Raw genomic sequence first — 16,275 nt, 5'->3', positions numbered from 1 at the left:
CACGACCATCTGTAGCACACTTCATTGCAATCCATCCAATAATTGCTGAGACATTTCACTAATAAACAAATATATCAACTTGCAGGTAGCCCAAGCAGACCTATTGAAAGGATAAATGTTGCTAATATATATATAGATATGTTGAAACTACATTTCTTGACGTTGCAACTTTCTCATTCTTTTGGTTTAATTGTCAATTGAATTTAATTGTTAGTGCTGCACTTGTGGTCTGGTTAGGTTCAGGCACAAAAGCCACTTGGTTAAGGGTCTGGAAAGGATGTTGTTTTGGTTTTGTCGCCCCTGGAGGATTGTTCTGAGGTCTCCTTTCCGGTGGTGTGACAATCACAAATAGTGAAACTTAGCTTAGTTGTTGCTCCAACACCACCCCACACACATGTTATGTGAATGTGATATGACACCTAAAGAAATGTCAATACAGTGCATATGACATGTAGAAATGTGACTGTTTCCATAGTTTGCAGAAACGTTAACTGCTCACTTTGACAATTTGGATGGGCCCGAGAGCACATGTGACCCACATGGCCACTGGATCCTATATTTCCTGTGAGGCAACTGGATAGCATCTTTCATTGCCTTATCTCACAAGTCATCCTCTGTCTTTTAAATTCCACGCCCAAAGATTTGATTCAAAGACTTTGAAGTCCCCAAACCGCAGCCGAGATAACCCTTCATGGAACATCATCGTGGAAGATATTCATAGCTTTGTTTTCACAGGCTGTTTAGGACTCCTAATCAAAAGTTCATTCAGTTTATAAAGTTGATTAAGTGCCACGTTAAAGGTGGTTGTGCTCATTTAGACTAATTTATTACTTATTATTTGTACTGATGTATATGCCAAGAGCAACAAAATGACTACAGTACATTTACTGAACTGAATCAGGGAAAAGAATTAAAGGCAGTGTTAGTGTACCAGTAAATCATATTAGTGCATTCCTCACAGTGATGGTTGTTTTTTAAAGCTCTAAATCCCAATTAATCTTGCTATTTGTGGGTTAAGAACAAAAGTAGCCGGCATTATATGGCATTTTCAGAAATCTGACTGAATCTCAAATTTCGGAAAAATGTCTTTACATCCACGCTTTTTTGGGAGGAATTCTGTAATCGGCCTTTGGCAGAGCAGAGAGTTCAAATCCAGATCAACAACACAGAGATAAAAAAGTCTCATTAAAATTGCATGGCTTGTTTGAGCCTAGACACACAGGTTGATGATGAAATTTTTGGCTTAATCTACAAGGACAGTCTGAAGATCAATGTGCTGCGTTGTGCTTGGTTTGAATGTCGAAATGTCGAAAGAAGAGAAACTGATAGCTGCTCTGATCAGGATTTTTTCATTTTATTTTTTGGATTAATTGAATTTATCATCCTATTTAGCAGCTCCACACAACCTTTTTTGAAGTGTGTGACTGAGAACTGTTTCGGTTTACCTGCCTTCTAGCTTTGGTGTTTTGGTTTAGTCTCACTGAAAGTTTCTGATCCTTTGTTTCTGTGATTTCCTGTTTAATATTAAAGTTTTGCCCTCATGTGCTTTTCAGCAAATATATGTGTGTATATAGTCTGTGTGCTCCCTGATGTCTTTCTCATCTCTTCCTGTGTTATCCTCCTGCATCAATCACCTGTGTTTCACCTGAGCCACTTCCTGAGTCCTCCAGTGTCTGCCCGTGTTTTGCCCCATGGTAGGTGTCGCTACTTTCTGTTTTTATTTTGGATTATATGGTTCTTGGTCCTGCCTACTTTTTCCCTGTCCTGGTGTCTGTTTTTGTGGAGTATACACAAAAGCAGTCAGAGGATCCTTAACTAAACTGTAAATATATGAATGCCATTTTAAGCGTGTATATATATATATATATATATATATATATATATATATATATATATATATATGTGTGTATATATATATATATATTTGTATCAACTTATTATAATATAATGTTTTGTCTAGCTGGTTTTCCTACTTAACAGTAGTCTAACAAGCAAGAAGAAAAGGAACACTTGTGTTTGCTCATTTACTTCACTGTCTTTTACGGCTTTATCTTTGACAAATGTTCAATAATGTCTTTTTGAGAGAAACCTGACTATAAATAAAATACATTATTTTTACTCCTTTTTTTATTTTTACTGGAAAACTGCCTAATGTGCTGGGTTTTATTTCTTCCCTTAGCACATGCATTACGGATCGTCCTCTCGGGATGCAGATATTATTCCATCAATCAGTGTAGATGCTGTAGCCTCTGTGTAGCTGGAGAGGTGAACATGGGGCCGAATAAAAGCCTAAAGAGTCAGCTGCTGCTTGTGAAGCTAGTTAATAATAAAACATCTCAAAGTGACCTAGCTGAACACGGTAAGGTCTGTATCAACGTGTCACTGCGCTCCTGTTGATTTTGGCAGCTGTACAGTACAAAGATTATGTTTGGAGGGATGAAATGACACCTTGTAAGTGAGGACATCAAGAAGAGGATTTTGAAAAGTACCTTCAAGTTTTACTTTAAAGCCAAAAAGAAAAGTGAGTATTAGACTTACATTAATCACTCCTACTTACTGCCAATTAATGCTAATGAATGCTAATGTTTATTAGAGCGACAAATCCAGATGCATCCTGAACCTCAGACTGTGGCAGAGCGGCGATGCATTTGGCTTCAATCAAGATCTGAGCAGTAGATGGAGAGATTAATTGTACATACATTATGCATTATGAAGTAAATTATTACAGGTGGGAAGAAATTAAAAATCCAGTTCAAGCACTGTTAATAATGCCATATATTTTACCTATGTTTAACTCTTACTGAAGTGTAAAGTTAACATGACAAAATTCAATTTATTTTTAACCTGGCAAAATTATGTTGATTGACATTATCCAACAGTGTTTGATGCAACACTTCAGTAAATTCACTGTTACACCAAATATGACACATCACCGTTAACTAAACTACATTGACCATCGCAGCGCACTATGTGACACGTGTACCCGACCTTGTTGTTAGGTCGCAGATGGGTTGGGTTAAGGCAAGAAAACTACTTGATTAGGTCCAGAAGAAGGTTGTGGTTTGGGCTAAAATGAGTACTTTACTTGTGTCACCTGAGTTACATACAAATGTTTATGTGACTTAAGTTACATTATATACATATATATACAAATATATTAAGTTGTCTGTTAGTAAATTAAAAAGACTCAGTGCTGACTTTTGGTTTCACATGAGCAGCAGTGTCCTGGTTTGTTTTATTCGCCTATCTACCACATCTGCCCCTCTATGCAGGCTTTGTTCACCTTTATACTACATCACAGCTGCTATACGACTTTGCTGCGGTCATGAAAAATACCATCTTACAAGAAATATCAATCTATATGTGGTAATATCTCTTGTGAGGGTCGGCTGGTTTGAGGGATTTGGATCAGCCCACTTGCGTTTCCCTGTGTTTACTAGAAAAAAAGTATATCTTAACGGTGATGACTTAACTATACCCTAGATGGGCAACCGCAGAGTTAAACATATAATCAGGGTGAGCTCACTGATAAAATTCCCCCAATGGTTTATATGGTGATCACGGACGCCGTCTGTCTGACAGCCACAGTAGAGTGCAGGAGATGAGGACGCCACTCTGTGCCCATCAGTAGTATGGAGGACCAAACCTGACATAAGTATAAATAAATAAATAAATAAATAAATAAATAAATAAATAAATAAATAAATAAATAAATAAATAAATAAATAAATAAATACATAAATAAATTCTAAAATAAATAAATAAATGCATAAATAAATAAATAAATAAATAGATAAATGCATAAATAAATGAATAAATAAATAAATGCTGAAATAAATGTATAAATAAATAAATGAAAGTTTAGATAAAAGAATAAATGCTTTTTATTTATTTCTGTTCACCTACATTTATTTATTTCTGTATTTCTGTGTCCATATGTAAATGAGGAGGTAGGAGGTCCTAACCTCAGTCAAGAGCATGATTGGTCAAATCAGAGAGCCAGACAAAAGCAAACGATTCCTGATCTCAAGCCTCGCTCTCTGTAACGTTGTAAAACAGCTCCAGTTAGCTTAATGGCCTCGACTAGTGTGACAGGTTAACTGGCGTTCATTTTAACTTGCGGGAGTCCCAGATGTGCTGGTGGTGTGGTTTGAGAATCCTGTCTTGAGAGAGACCATGTCCGCTAACCAGGAAAAAGATTCTGCTCATCGCTCCAAGTCATACATATGTGTATTCTAGACGAGCGCTACAGAGCACAAATCGTCCAAAAGTGCATGTTGTCGGTCTCATATCTTTGTCGTGAATGTCTGTACTCTCAAATAACTCATGTGTCGAACAGGCTGAGGCATTTGTTCACGCCAAGCGGCTCGAGAGCGGAGTGGAGACCCCTTTTAGCTCTTATGTTAGCTGTTAGCTGCTCGCTGTAGCGCAGCGTCCAGGTTACCTTGTGACACCGGTTACCATCGGGTATTTTTCATTCCGCACTGTTCAAATGGTCACTTAAAGCCATCGTTCCGAGCCGCATACATCGTTATAAAGCTGAAGCTAAGTCAGTGTGAAAACTGTACACTGTCATACAGCCTGCTGGTCAAACAGTCTGTCATGTATATGTGTATTCGTTTTGACGTGGCTTGAACACTTCTATCCACACGGAGATGCCGGGGCTGCGACTTGCAAACCACTGCTAGACGAGTGCTACAGAGCACAAATCGTCCAAAAGTGCATGTTGTCGGTCTCGTATCTTTGTCGTGAATCTCTGTACTCTCAAACAACTCATGTGTGGAACAGTATTAAGCATTTGTTCACGCCGAGCGGCTCGAGAGCGGCGTGAACACCGCTGTTAGCTGTTAGCTTTTAGCTGCTCGCTGTAGCGCTAAGAGCGTAGCGTCCAGGTTAACTGTTGACACGTTACCATCGAGAGTGAGATACATGTCTGGGCTTTCCTATGAACCATTGTCGCTACTGGTGTTTGTATCACAGGTTGATCTGGACGTCTCACGATTTGCCACAGCTGATTGACCTCACGCTGAGCTCGGGCTGGATGTCAACGTACTCTGCAGACTGTTTGACCGGCAGACTGTATGACAGTGTAAAGTTTTCACACTGACTTAGCTTCAGCTTAATAACGATGTATGCAGCTCGGAACGATGGCTTTAAGTGACCATTTGAACAGTGCGGAATGAAAAATACCCGATGGTAACCGGTGTCACAAGGTAACCTGGACGCTGCGCTACAGCGAGCAGCTAACAGCTAACATAAGAGCTAAAAGGGGTCTCCACTCCGCTCTCGAGCCGCTCGGCGTGAACAAATGCCTCAGCCTGTTCCACACATGAGTTATTTGAGAGTACAGGCATTCACAACAAAGATATGAGACCGACAACATGCACCTTTGGACGATTTGTGCTCTGTAGCGCTCGTCTAGAATACACATATACATGACTTGGAGCAATGAGCAGAATGTTTTTCCTGGTTAGCGGACATGGCTGAGGACCCCTCTCTCTCCAGACGGGATTCTCAAACCACACCACCAGCACACCTGGGACCCTCGCAAGTTAAAATGAATGCCAGTCAAATTCATAACTAAACTAGAGCTACATGAACAAATGTCAACAACTGCAGCTAACAGTTAGCTGAACAGGCTTGCTGGTAGCCAGCAACATTCCTGTACAGTGTACAGGAATCAGCGCAGCTAGTAAGGCAGAAGTAGTAGACCCTCATCGAGCACACTCCTGTAACCAATCATGGTCTTGACTGAGGTTAGGACCTCCTACCTCCTCATTTACATATGGACACAGAAATACAGAAATAAATAAATGTAGGTGAACAGAAATACAGAAATACAGAAATAAATAAATGTAGGTGAACAGAAATACAGAAATAAATACATATAGGTGAACAGAAATGTAGAAATAAATAAAAAGCATTTATTCTTTTATTTATACTTTTATTTATTTATTTATTTATACATTTATTTCAGCATTTATTTATTTATTCATTTATTTATGCATTTATTTATTTATTTATGCATTTATGTATGTATGTATTTATTTATTTATTTATGCATTTATTTATTTATGTATTTATTTATTTATTTATACTTATGTCAGGTTTGGTCCTCAATACACTAGATTTCTTTAAAAGACAATGACACCAACAGAGTTTGAACAAGGTGCTGGTACTTTGGTGTGAAAACAGTTTAGGTTATACTAGCTCATTGAAAATGTATCACAAAAGCAAGGCAGCTCTCTTTTTTGGTTTCACTTGCATGGCGATAAAGTGGTGAATCGTCATCTGTCTTTATATACTGTCTATGGCTGCCATGAATCCTTTGTCATGGTTGGTGTAGAGAAAGCAACACGTGATGTAAGAGCTTGATGCTGCAGTTATATCCATCCAAACAAAATAAAGGTTTTAGGTAAATTAAGGAAGAGGAGAGATGAAAAGGGAAGAAGAACTACAGTCTGTGTGCAAGTTCTGCTGCAGGACAGGAAAGCCTAAAGTTTGTGGAAAGATTCCACACGCAACACATTCAGATGTCAGCTACATTTTCTCTGCCTTTAGTCTTGTTTTTCTCCTATGGCACTCATTAAAGTTTCATGCTACTGTACTATATTTTTTACTTTTGCATGCCACCTATGCAGCACCAGCTGTGAGCATTCATACTCACATACAAATGAAGCTATGTCGACAGATTTTGTAAATATTCAGTGTCTGCAGATGAAAGACAGCTCCTCGACAGATCGTTTCGTCTGTCAGAGGAAACCGCATTTTTGATTGGTTTCTTTTGGCACAAAGAACCTATTTCTTCCATCTTTCCACTGTTGCCCGCACAATGTCCTTTGTGTGTGTGTGTGTGTGTGTGTGTCTGTCTGTTAATTAACACAGCAGATGAACAATTAATAGAAAAGGAAGAAGAGGAATTGAACAGTAAAAGGATTTTATTTCAGTCACTACTCTGACTGAATGGCAACCTAACATTACACACTGCTTCAACCCACACACACACACACACACACACACACTGGTAGGGTTGTCTGAGGGTGCTGTTTGTGTGTTACTCCAATCACATCGTGCTTATCGCCAGAAAAGCTGCGACCCTCCACGCTCAACTCTGAGTCACCGGACACCTCGGTCAGCACACACAAATACACAGCTAGGACCACAATCGCTGTATGTAATGTCATCCCAGCTTGACATCAGAGAGAAATCAATGACACTTCTTTCTCTCCCACACACACACACAAGTTCGGCCACCCTGTGGGCCAGTTTAACACATCAAGTGGATTCCACACTGCGTTTGTGTCTTTAACAAGTCAGTGGGGTCCAGAACAATGATTCCCAGCAGCTTCCCCCAGTGCTTAATCTCTTTGTCTTTACTCTGTCATCTCAGAACACTCAGCCTCCAACTCTTGGAAGAAAAGTTTTCTTAATAAGACTCTGTAGGCCAATCTGTCACTGACAAAGTTGTGACACAGTTAGTTAGTTACCTACTGCCACAGGTTAAACGCAAGTTGTCCATTGTATGACTAAAAGAAACACACAATGCCAAATGTCCATCTTTAGCAATCAATGATATGATTTTCATTCTTAAGAAAAACTGTTTCAAGTTTGGGTATATATAGCTATTGCTGACTGTATATTTCCCTGGTGTAATTTAGGTTCACTTAAAGGTGTAATCTGTCAAATGTGGCCAAAAAATGGCCCCTAAAAACATAGGGGACAACATATCACCAGAGTAACCAACAACTGCGGCTCTTTGCTAGCTACCCTTAGTTATTTAGTTCAAGGCTCAGTTAGCCATGAAGCCTGTGGCTCGGGACGGGAGCAGTGTTTCTCAACGGGGGCTGTACTGCACCCCAGGGGGCACTGGGAGAAGGCTGTTATCAGTGTGCTGTGTGCATACAAACAGATCTGCTCTGATGACAGTGCACTCAAAAGGCTGCTTTAACGTTACTTCAGCTGAAGCGGACAAAACACAGTAACTCTTTCTATATTTATTTATTTATTTATTCTTTTCTGGATCCAGACAAGGTGCTTAATTCCATACAGTTAGAGAAATGGCCAGTGTGCCACGCTGGTAGTTCATCCCTCATTTCCTCATCTACCTCGTAGTAACATAGTCCTAGCTTTAGGGATTGAAGTATGGAGGTGATTTACAAGATTCAAGTCACAAGATTCACAAGACTCTTTAAGGCTTTATTTGATAAAAGAGCTGAAGATTGTGGGGAAATGGGATAAGAGTAAGGATGAGATAACATGCAGCAAGGGGCCACAAGTTGAACTGCAGCAGAGCCTCTGTATATGGGGCGCATGCTAACTGGGACACTGCATTGAGGATTTATTTCGACCAAATCACATCTAGTTTGAATGAATCGTGTTCTATGATAAGTTAACGAGGGAAATAACGCTTCTTGTCTTCAATTTAGAAGGGTTACAGTTATGTTTTTTCTGTTTAGTGTGGAAAATAGAAGAGTATTTCATTTTGAGACACTTTGTGAGTTTATTATCGTGTCGTAAGGGTAAAACATCCAGTGATGCAACCAGGAAATGCTCCGAAGGCTAGACCATCCCATTTACCAATGGCTGACGCGGTTAACAAGGTCCCTCCAAAGGACTCGCCTTGGAAGACCGCAAAGACCCTGAATTGAGACACAGCACTGAATTCCAATTTGCTCCCGATGGCTGCTCTATTGGTGTGAGTGGTTGTGTGACTCCACATAGAAATATCATGGGGTGCTTTGGTTAGGGAGCACTGTATCTCTCCAGATCAGCAGGTCGACATCTTGGCACACACACTGTATACGATTCCCCTGCTATGCATTTTCATCCTTTTATTTTTATCACTCCCCAGCAGACTTTGAGTTTCCTGTACAATGATGTCTAAACAAAGGTTAGGTTTGAGTAAAGAGCCTCACATCAATAACACCTTACAAACCCGATTACACCAGCCATTTTCTCAACTTTATAGGCATTTTTTGTTGATCCACACTCTTCATCCACACACCTTCCGTCCAAACCTTTTCCATCCCTGCTTTAATCTTCTCCATCCTTTCATTCAATCGTGTGCATACCTCTCCCATTACTTCCTTTTTAAGGAAACATCTGGGGCTCCAAGTTGGTGCGAGTGGAACGGCCAAGGAGAGATTTGCCAAAGTGAGTTACCTCTCTCATCTGTCCAAGACCATACTAAAAGTGTCAGTATATTCAAAACAAAGTAGTTCTTATGACAGGCTGTCTAAAAGGCAAATAGTTTATTTATAGTTTATAGTCTATAGTTGTGGAGAGAGGCAAGACAGAATATTGTTCAAACTGGGATACACTTCAGGACAAACTCCTCTCTGTGTTTCACTCAGTTTTACAAAAGAAAAGTGGCCTGTGTTTTTTCTGAAGCTGCAATGTCTGCATTAAGTAGGCGTGATGTTGGATTGTCAAGTTCAGACCATTTCAGAAAATGTCCCTCCAAGGCGTGTGTGTGTGTGTGTGTGTGTCTGTGTGTGTGTCTGTGTGTGTTTGCTGTTTCTGCTGCTGTCAAACACTGTCTGGCAAGCGCTCTGAAGCATACTGACACCTCCAATGCCCCTTTTTAATCCATGCTCAACAACATTCAGCTATCATTGTGTTGCGGCTCCTTTGAATAATCTCTATTTAAAGGACTTACATGTAAGTCACTCTTGTGTGATATTCTACAGACCAAAATGGACATTACGTCATTGTACAATCACTACAAAAGGAACAAGTGAAAACAAGGCAAACCACAGGGGCAATCTTGTATCAAGAAAATCCATCTTTATTTCACCCCGTTGGCATTTTTCCTTGTCAGGGCAACGTTTTTACAACATAGTCAAAGATAAGATGACATGACTGATTGTTTTTTCTCTGGGGTCCTACTTTTAGCCAGAAGAATTCCTGGTCTTTATTTTTTGTTGATGCCTTCGCAGAATTCATAACAGTATTCACCATTTCTTATTTTTGATCTCTGACTTTTGGCTAAGATTGGGCTCAGACTGCGCAGATTGTTTGATAGAGATTTGATTGGATCATGAGAAACGTAGGATTTGTTTTTGCCCCCGTATCATCTCTGAATTCGCCGCAGCATTATGTGATGACACGAACGCACTGATAGGACATAAAAACAGGGGTAACGGTGAATGTAGCCTGTGCATTATGACTTTTTTCTGACTTCACATTACAGCAGAGCCTCCCGCTGCTCTACTCTGAGAGTAATGAATTGCATTGTGATGGGCTGCAGTTGTGCGCCTAAACCCGCTGGAGAGCAAAAAATATGTGGAGTTTAACTCAGATCCCCTTTCAGACTGGAGGAATGATATATGCACGCACACAATGAGCTGACGGTATTGCTTTTAGGCAAGTGTGTGTGTGTGCGTGTGTGTGCGTGTGTACAGGATGACGCAGACGCACATCTTCATTGACACTGATCCAGGTGAGAGGACTGACTGCGATTGTCTGTCAGCGTGATGTATGAACTGTGATGGCTGTCTTTACTGGCAAACCAACAGTTGCAGAGCTCCACCTCTCATCTTTCGTGAGAAGGTTTCCTCCTCTTTGTGTGCAGACAGCAGCTTCGGTGTGGCCAATAAGTCAGATCCAGTAATGAATCTCTTGGCTTTATTCACACTGGGAGAAAGCCTTATCATGCTATAATAACCCACACACACAGTAAAGTAAAATGGACCGGGCCAAAGTGGAAGTCAGGCTTTCCACCCACAAAAATAAGAAAGATTGCTCAAGTTTCACTTTAAGAGAAGTATAACTAATACTACGGATAACAGTAATAATAAAGCAATGGCCCAATGGTTGATGATGTCCGTCAAGTTGTACCAAATGTTAACGATGTAAAGTACTTTTTAAGGTACTTGTTCTTTCCATTTTGTGCTGCTGCTCTCCACCATATGTTTCACTGAAATGTTGTAATTTTTACTCCACTACATTCATCTGACAGCTATAGATAGTCCCAATGAGACGCACGTGCCCTCAGCCAGCGCCATTTTACAGCATCAAGGGAAAAAGGAAAAAGCTATGGGAAAAAATGCAGAACTGTCAACTATAGTTCATTAATTCGAAAAAAAAAAAGCCTCAAGAGACCTTCCTCGTTCCTACAGTCCCAACCCCAAAAGAGTGGAGATGCCTTGTGAACCATAGACAGAAACAGAATGCACTGTTTCGCCAATCCCTTTCGCTGTGTTGTAACACATGCAGTGGCACGCGGCTCGATTTTGTCTCTTTAGAATAAGCAGGGACGTCCTTGAAAAAAGGCTTCGCCTGGATGGCAGCATTCTGTTGATCTAAAGCCTTTATGTTTTAAAGTTACGAGGCAGATTATTGGCTCATGGGTGGCAGGGTCTGCCTTTCCCTTGTGGGATTCTACTGTCCTAGCTACTAACAACAGAATCCATGGTAAGTTATGCAGGCTTGTACTCGAAATGATTGAATAAACAAAGGACAGTTGACGTATTTGGGAGATTACAGAGAAAGAGACATTTACGTTACTCATGACAGAACGCCTCCGACTGCAAATCAGTTTTTACGCACTTTTGTAATGTACATGCTTAAATGATAAAGATTTTGAATTAAAATTTTCTTAGAGTTTTAGTATACAGTCCAGTGTAAAAGGTGAGATTTTCTAATTCTAATCAAACTCACACCACAACCACCTCAGCAGCCTGCATTGTTCCTGGGGGCTGGATTAAACAGACCGGCTGCGACCACCACCAGCATCCACATGGTGTCACCAATTCAAAACAAGTCTTGAATCTGTGAAACAGAAGCTAGAACATCTTTGTTTTCAGTAATGTTATGCTTTTCTGGTTAAGTTACTAGAAAAACTTAAATCCTAATAGCACAGATTTTAATTGGATCGTTCAAAGTGCGCGCAGCTAGGCAAGAACAGCTCAATCCACTTCTAAGGATTATAAATGGAAGTGCAGCTAAAATATGTGCACTTTTATTGAAGCATTATTTTGTGGAAAAGCATTTTCTTTATTTTGTCATGTACTCGCACATTATGATCCTGTTCCTATTGCTTGAAGCAACATTATTTAGAAATCGGCATTTGGTGCGATTTGGCACCCCCCGCAGTTTCTTTCATAAGACACAGTGCCATCAAAATGATTTTGAAGCTGTTATTTCTAAGGATGAAAGGTACATAATGTTCCTTCGAGACGAAGGCAGGAAACAAAAGAACATCTGATCAATATAATTGCTCTCAATGTTCTTGTTGTCCTTACTTCCATTTTTGGGATTCCGATCTGCCTTGGCTCTGATTTAAAGTTACTTTCATGCGCTTTTCATTTTGAATTCTTTCTGCCTTATTTGTATTCCCCTATTATTCTTTCATTCCTTCTCCTCTACCCCTCGCTGTCTGCTACACTGACAAACTTCATCCTTTCATCCACTGAACAAATGAAGAGCTCTGCTGTTCATTGCATGGGGGGGGGGGGGGGGGGGGGGGGGGGGGGGGGGATGCATTATGCATGTTGTACAACTTCAAATGGTACACAGACAGGCGCAACTGTCATTGCACTCTCTCTCTTTCTCACACACACACACACACACACACAGATTCATACACGCCATCATGCACGCATTTATGCATTCAGTCAAATTGCTATTTACCAAAGGCCTGAAGCTAAAGTCTGAGCAGCTGATGGATGCAGCTGCCCCAACGCAACATGCCTAGCACTGAGTATGCTAAAGGAGGGTAAACATGCTATCAGTGCAGTCACAAAGATGCAACAGAGCTGCCACTTTCTGAATTTGTGATGTTTTTTTTCTATTTCTTGCGCGTTTGCCGTGTGTGCGTGCGTGTGTGTGCGCCTGTGTGTGCTTGTGTGCGCGATGGCTAATGAGGTGGACGTGGGTGTCATCCTGTAAAACGCATATGGAATTCTGTGACAGGCGGTTGCACTGCATCATTTACCGTGTAAGCACCAGCGGTTATCCGGTCCTGATCGAGCTAGAGTGGCTGCTCATCAGTGCTTCCCTAATCCCTTTACAAATAGTCTCTAATTTTATAAAGCTGACCTCTAAACACAAGCACATACACACCATGAAGGGGCAATGTGACCCCTGCTGCGATAAGATCCCCCAGACAACCCTTGTAAACTCTGAATGCATTCCATGTAAATCCTCAGACACGCACACACACACACACACACACATACACCTTCCCGCAGAACAGAGTACGACATAACAGCTGATCATTTATTTTCAATAGTCTGTAAAGAATGCGCGGGAGAGGCTTGTTTGCTTTTCCGACTGACATGTTTACATCTCGTTACACCTGCCGGACCCTGATAGGAACACTTCGATGTTAATTCAGTCATAAAAGCAAACGCATGTTGTCAGGAGGATTTGTAGCTCTCTTGTGCATCCTAAGTGTCTTTTCCAGCGGCCATTTATCATCTCAGTCCTGCTACCATTACGCATTTGCTTCAGTTTCATGCATTAGGGGTTTGGAAAACAGCAACTGTTTATAGGCCCATTGAGTGGCTAAATGTATTGACTGCCACACAGAGAGGCTCTATTGTTATAAAATTGAATTCTGACCCGTGAGGTGAAAAGGTTAAAGCAGTAAATACAGGAGCATAGAAGGCCTTCCAGAGTGTCTGTTTCTGCATAAAATCAGTCTGCCTGGAGGTCGTCTCTGATTAGATAAGTGCCAAATGACAGACTGAGTGGGGGATAACGCTGCAGTCAGTTCAGCCTGTTATTGTGAGCCACCCACTGGGAAAGACCGCTCATATTACCCTCCTACTGGTATAGCAATAATAAATCAGAGCATGAGTGGATGGGATTTCCTGCCACTTGGCAAACGTTTAGGTGTTGATTTTTCTAATAATAAGCACATCATGATGACAAAAAAACAAAACCAACAGCTACTTTCACACCAGGAGAGTCGACTTTCACCTGCACGTACTGAGATGTATCTGCCGCAGGTTCTTTGTGGTTGATTTCAGACAACAAAAAGACGACTGAAACTGACTTCCACAGCAAGATTCCCACTGGAAGACTGTGTTTAGCCTCCAATTCTAACAAATGAGAACACAACATTCTGTCAGCCCCTGGAAAATGTCTGGCTGCACCAAATATGTATGCCAATGCAATGCCTGTTCAAAGGGGGCCAAGAGGTTGGTCTGGTACTGCTGATTGAAGCATTCGACAAAAGGCTCAATCAAACAAAACTACACCTGACATTGCTTTCTTCGGTAATAAGCAATACACCTGCCATGACATAGTTGCACTGCAGAGGTAGGAGACCTAGGTCAAGCTGCATACATGATACAGGAGTTTAGGGATCATTCGATTCTGAGTCACCCCTCCCAACAATCTGAGGAGAAATCTGGTCCAGATCCTAAATGGGCACCAGTGTTCTGCACAGATTACCTGGGAATGTGTGTGTGTGTGGGGGGGGTTCAATAAGTGTTTAGATATTGAACATGTTGTGTATGCTGGCTCCGGGTACATAAAGTATAAGTTCGCCCAAAAAACAATCATTATCTACTCACACACATTGCTAGCTGCTGCTGGCTAGCAATGTGTGCTGTGTTTGCGAACAGTTTAGCCGCTGACAAACAGTGTTGGGGAGACGTAAACTACATGTAGTTGAGCTACATAGCTTAACTACAATTTGCTGTAACTTGCTGGTAACTACATTCCTATTTTGTGCTGTGTCAAGTAATTCAACTACTTTTTATTTATTCATTTATTGTAGTTTAATTACTCAATTTACAAACTACAATTTTGACCAATAACATGAAACATTTTTCATTTGAAAAAGATCTATATAAACCTTTGAAAAAAGGCATGAAACATGTTGTGACATGCCAAGCCAACACTGCCTCTGATTGGCTTGCCCTGCACTCAAATGCTTCATAGAGTGGGCGGGTCTTTGTGCTAAGGAAGGCAGTGCACATATGGCACAAGCACGTCATGGACAAACCTCCCGCCACCGCTGATGCACCCCCAAACGCGCCAGCGCAACCACGGCCATATTTGTGCATGTACATGTTGGATATAGATACACTTGCAGACGTGTTCACATACACCATATGTTGATTTATTTATTGCTGAGTTAAATGAGTATAAGTAGTTGTGTAAGCTACTTTTTTTTAGCAGTAGTTTTACAAACTACATTTTTCCCGGGGGTAGAAATGTAGTTTGTTCAAACTACTGCCAGGCTGAACTACATGTAGTTTTACAAGTTACGCTTGCAAAGTAGTTTCCCCAACACTGCTAACAAATTTGACTAATTTGCAGCAGGCCTAGTTCTTCCTGTTATTCTTTTCCAAACTCCTATTTTGTGTGTGTGTGTGTGTGTGTGTGTGTGTTTGTCATTAAGCCTTGGGATATGCACTAATGACAGACACTGTTAGCTTGGAGTCATAATCATTATAGTCCTTGTAATTTCAGCTCATGCAGATTTCGATAAATGTGTGGTTACCTGCATAACACTAAGAATTTCTTAATTATACCAGTCTGACGGTTTCGCTCAAAGTGACAGGAAACAGGAACTTGCATCTGTTATAGGCTGCATTATGGAAATTTGCCTACCCATCTCCTGTGAATCCCATTTACATGTGCACCATGGATGTAGAGGATAGATAGATAGATAGATAGATAGATAGATAGATAGATATCATAGCAGCAGGTACATTCAAGTACAAACATAATCAAAATACAATAATACGTAAAGTACTATATACAAAATTAAAAAAAAACTATGAAATACTTTATATAATAAAATGCTTAAGTAGCTATGAAATAAAATGCTTTTAATAATAATAATAATAATAATAATAAATGAAATAACATTTAAAAAAATTAAAGAGCACTGGACACAGCCCTCAAAGATGGCGCCCTATCCAAGGTGCTCAGTGGGTGCATATGCTGCTTCCTCGCACCAGCCACTGCACCAAACTCGCTTTACAGCCAAGCTTCGTTCCATGGGTTTGATGTGGACGCCATTTGAATTCAGCACAGGAATGGACCCCACTGCTGATGATGCAACCCACCTCACAGTGAGGTAACCAGTCAGTGTAAATACGTTTAACGGCTATCGCAAAAGTTAAACCATTTCCAGCTCACCTTGGTTAATCTCTCTGCACCGCCCATCATTCATTTGTATGAACACACACCTGCTCATGTCTTAACATTATTTTCATATGTTATCATTCTGCCACTAAAATTGGCTTTAAGCTCAGTTTTAACCTTGAAAATTCATTTTTTTAGAGTTATTCTGATGCTTATGTTTTTTTT

Source organism: Sparus aurata, chromosome 20, assembly GCF_900880675.1.
Source record: "Sparus aurata chromosome 20, fSpaAur1.1, whole genome shotgun sequence".
NCBI lineage: Eukaryota > Metazoa > Chordata > Actinopteri > Spariformes > Sparidae > Sparus > Sparus aurata.
This window is presented reverse-complemented; position numbering follows the sequence as displayed.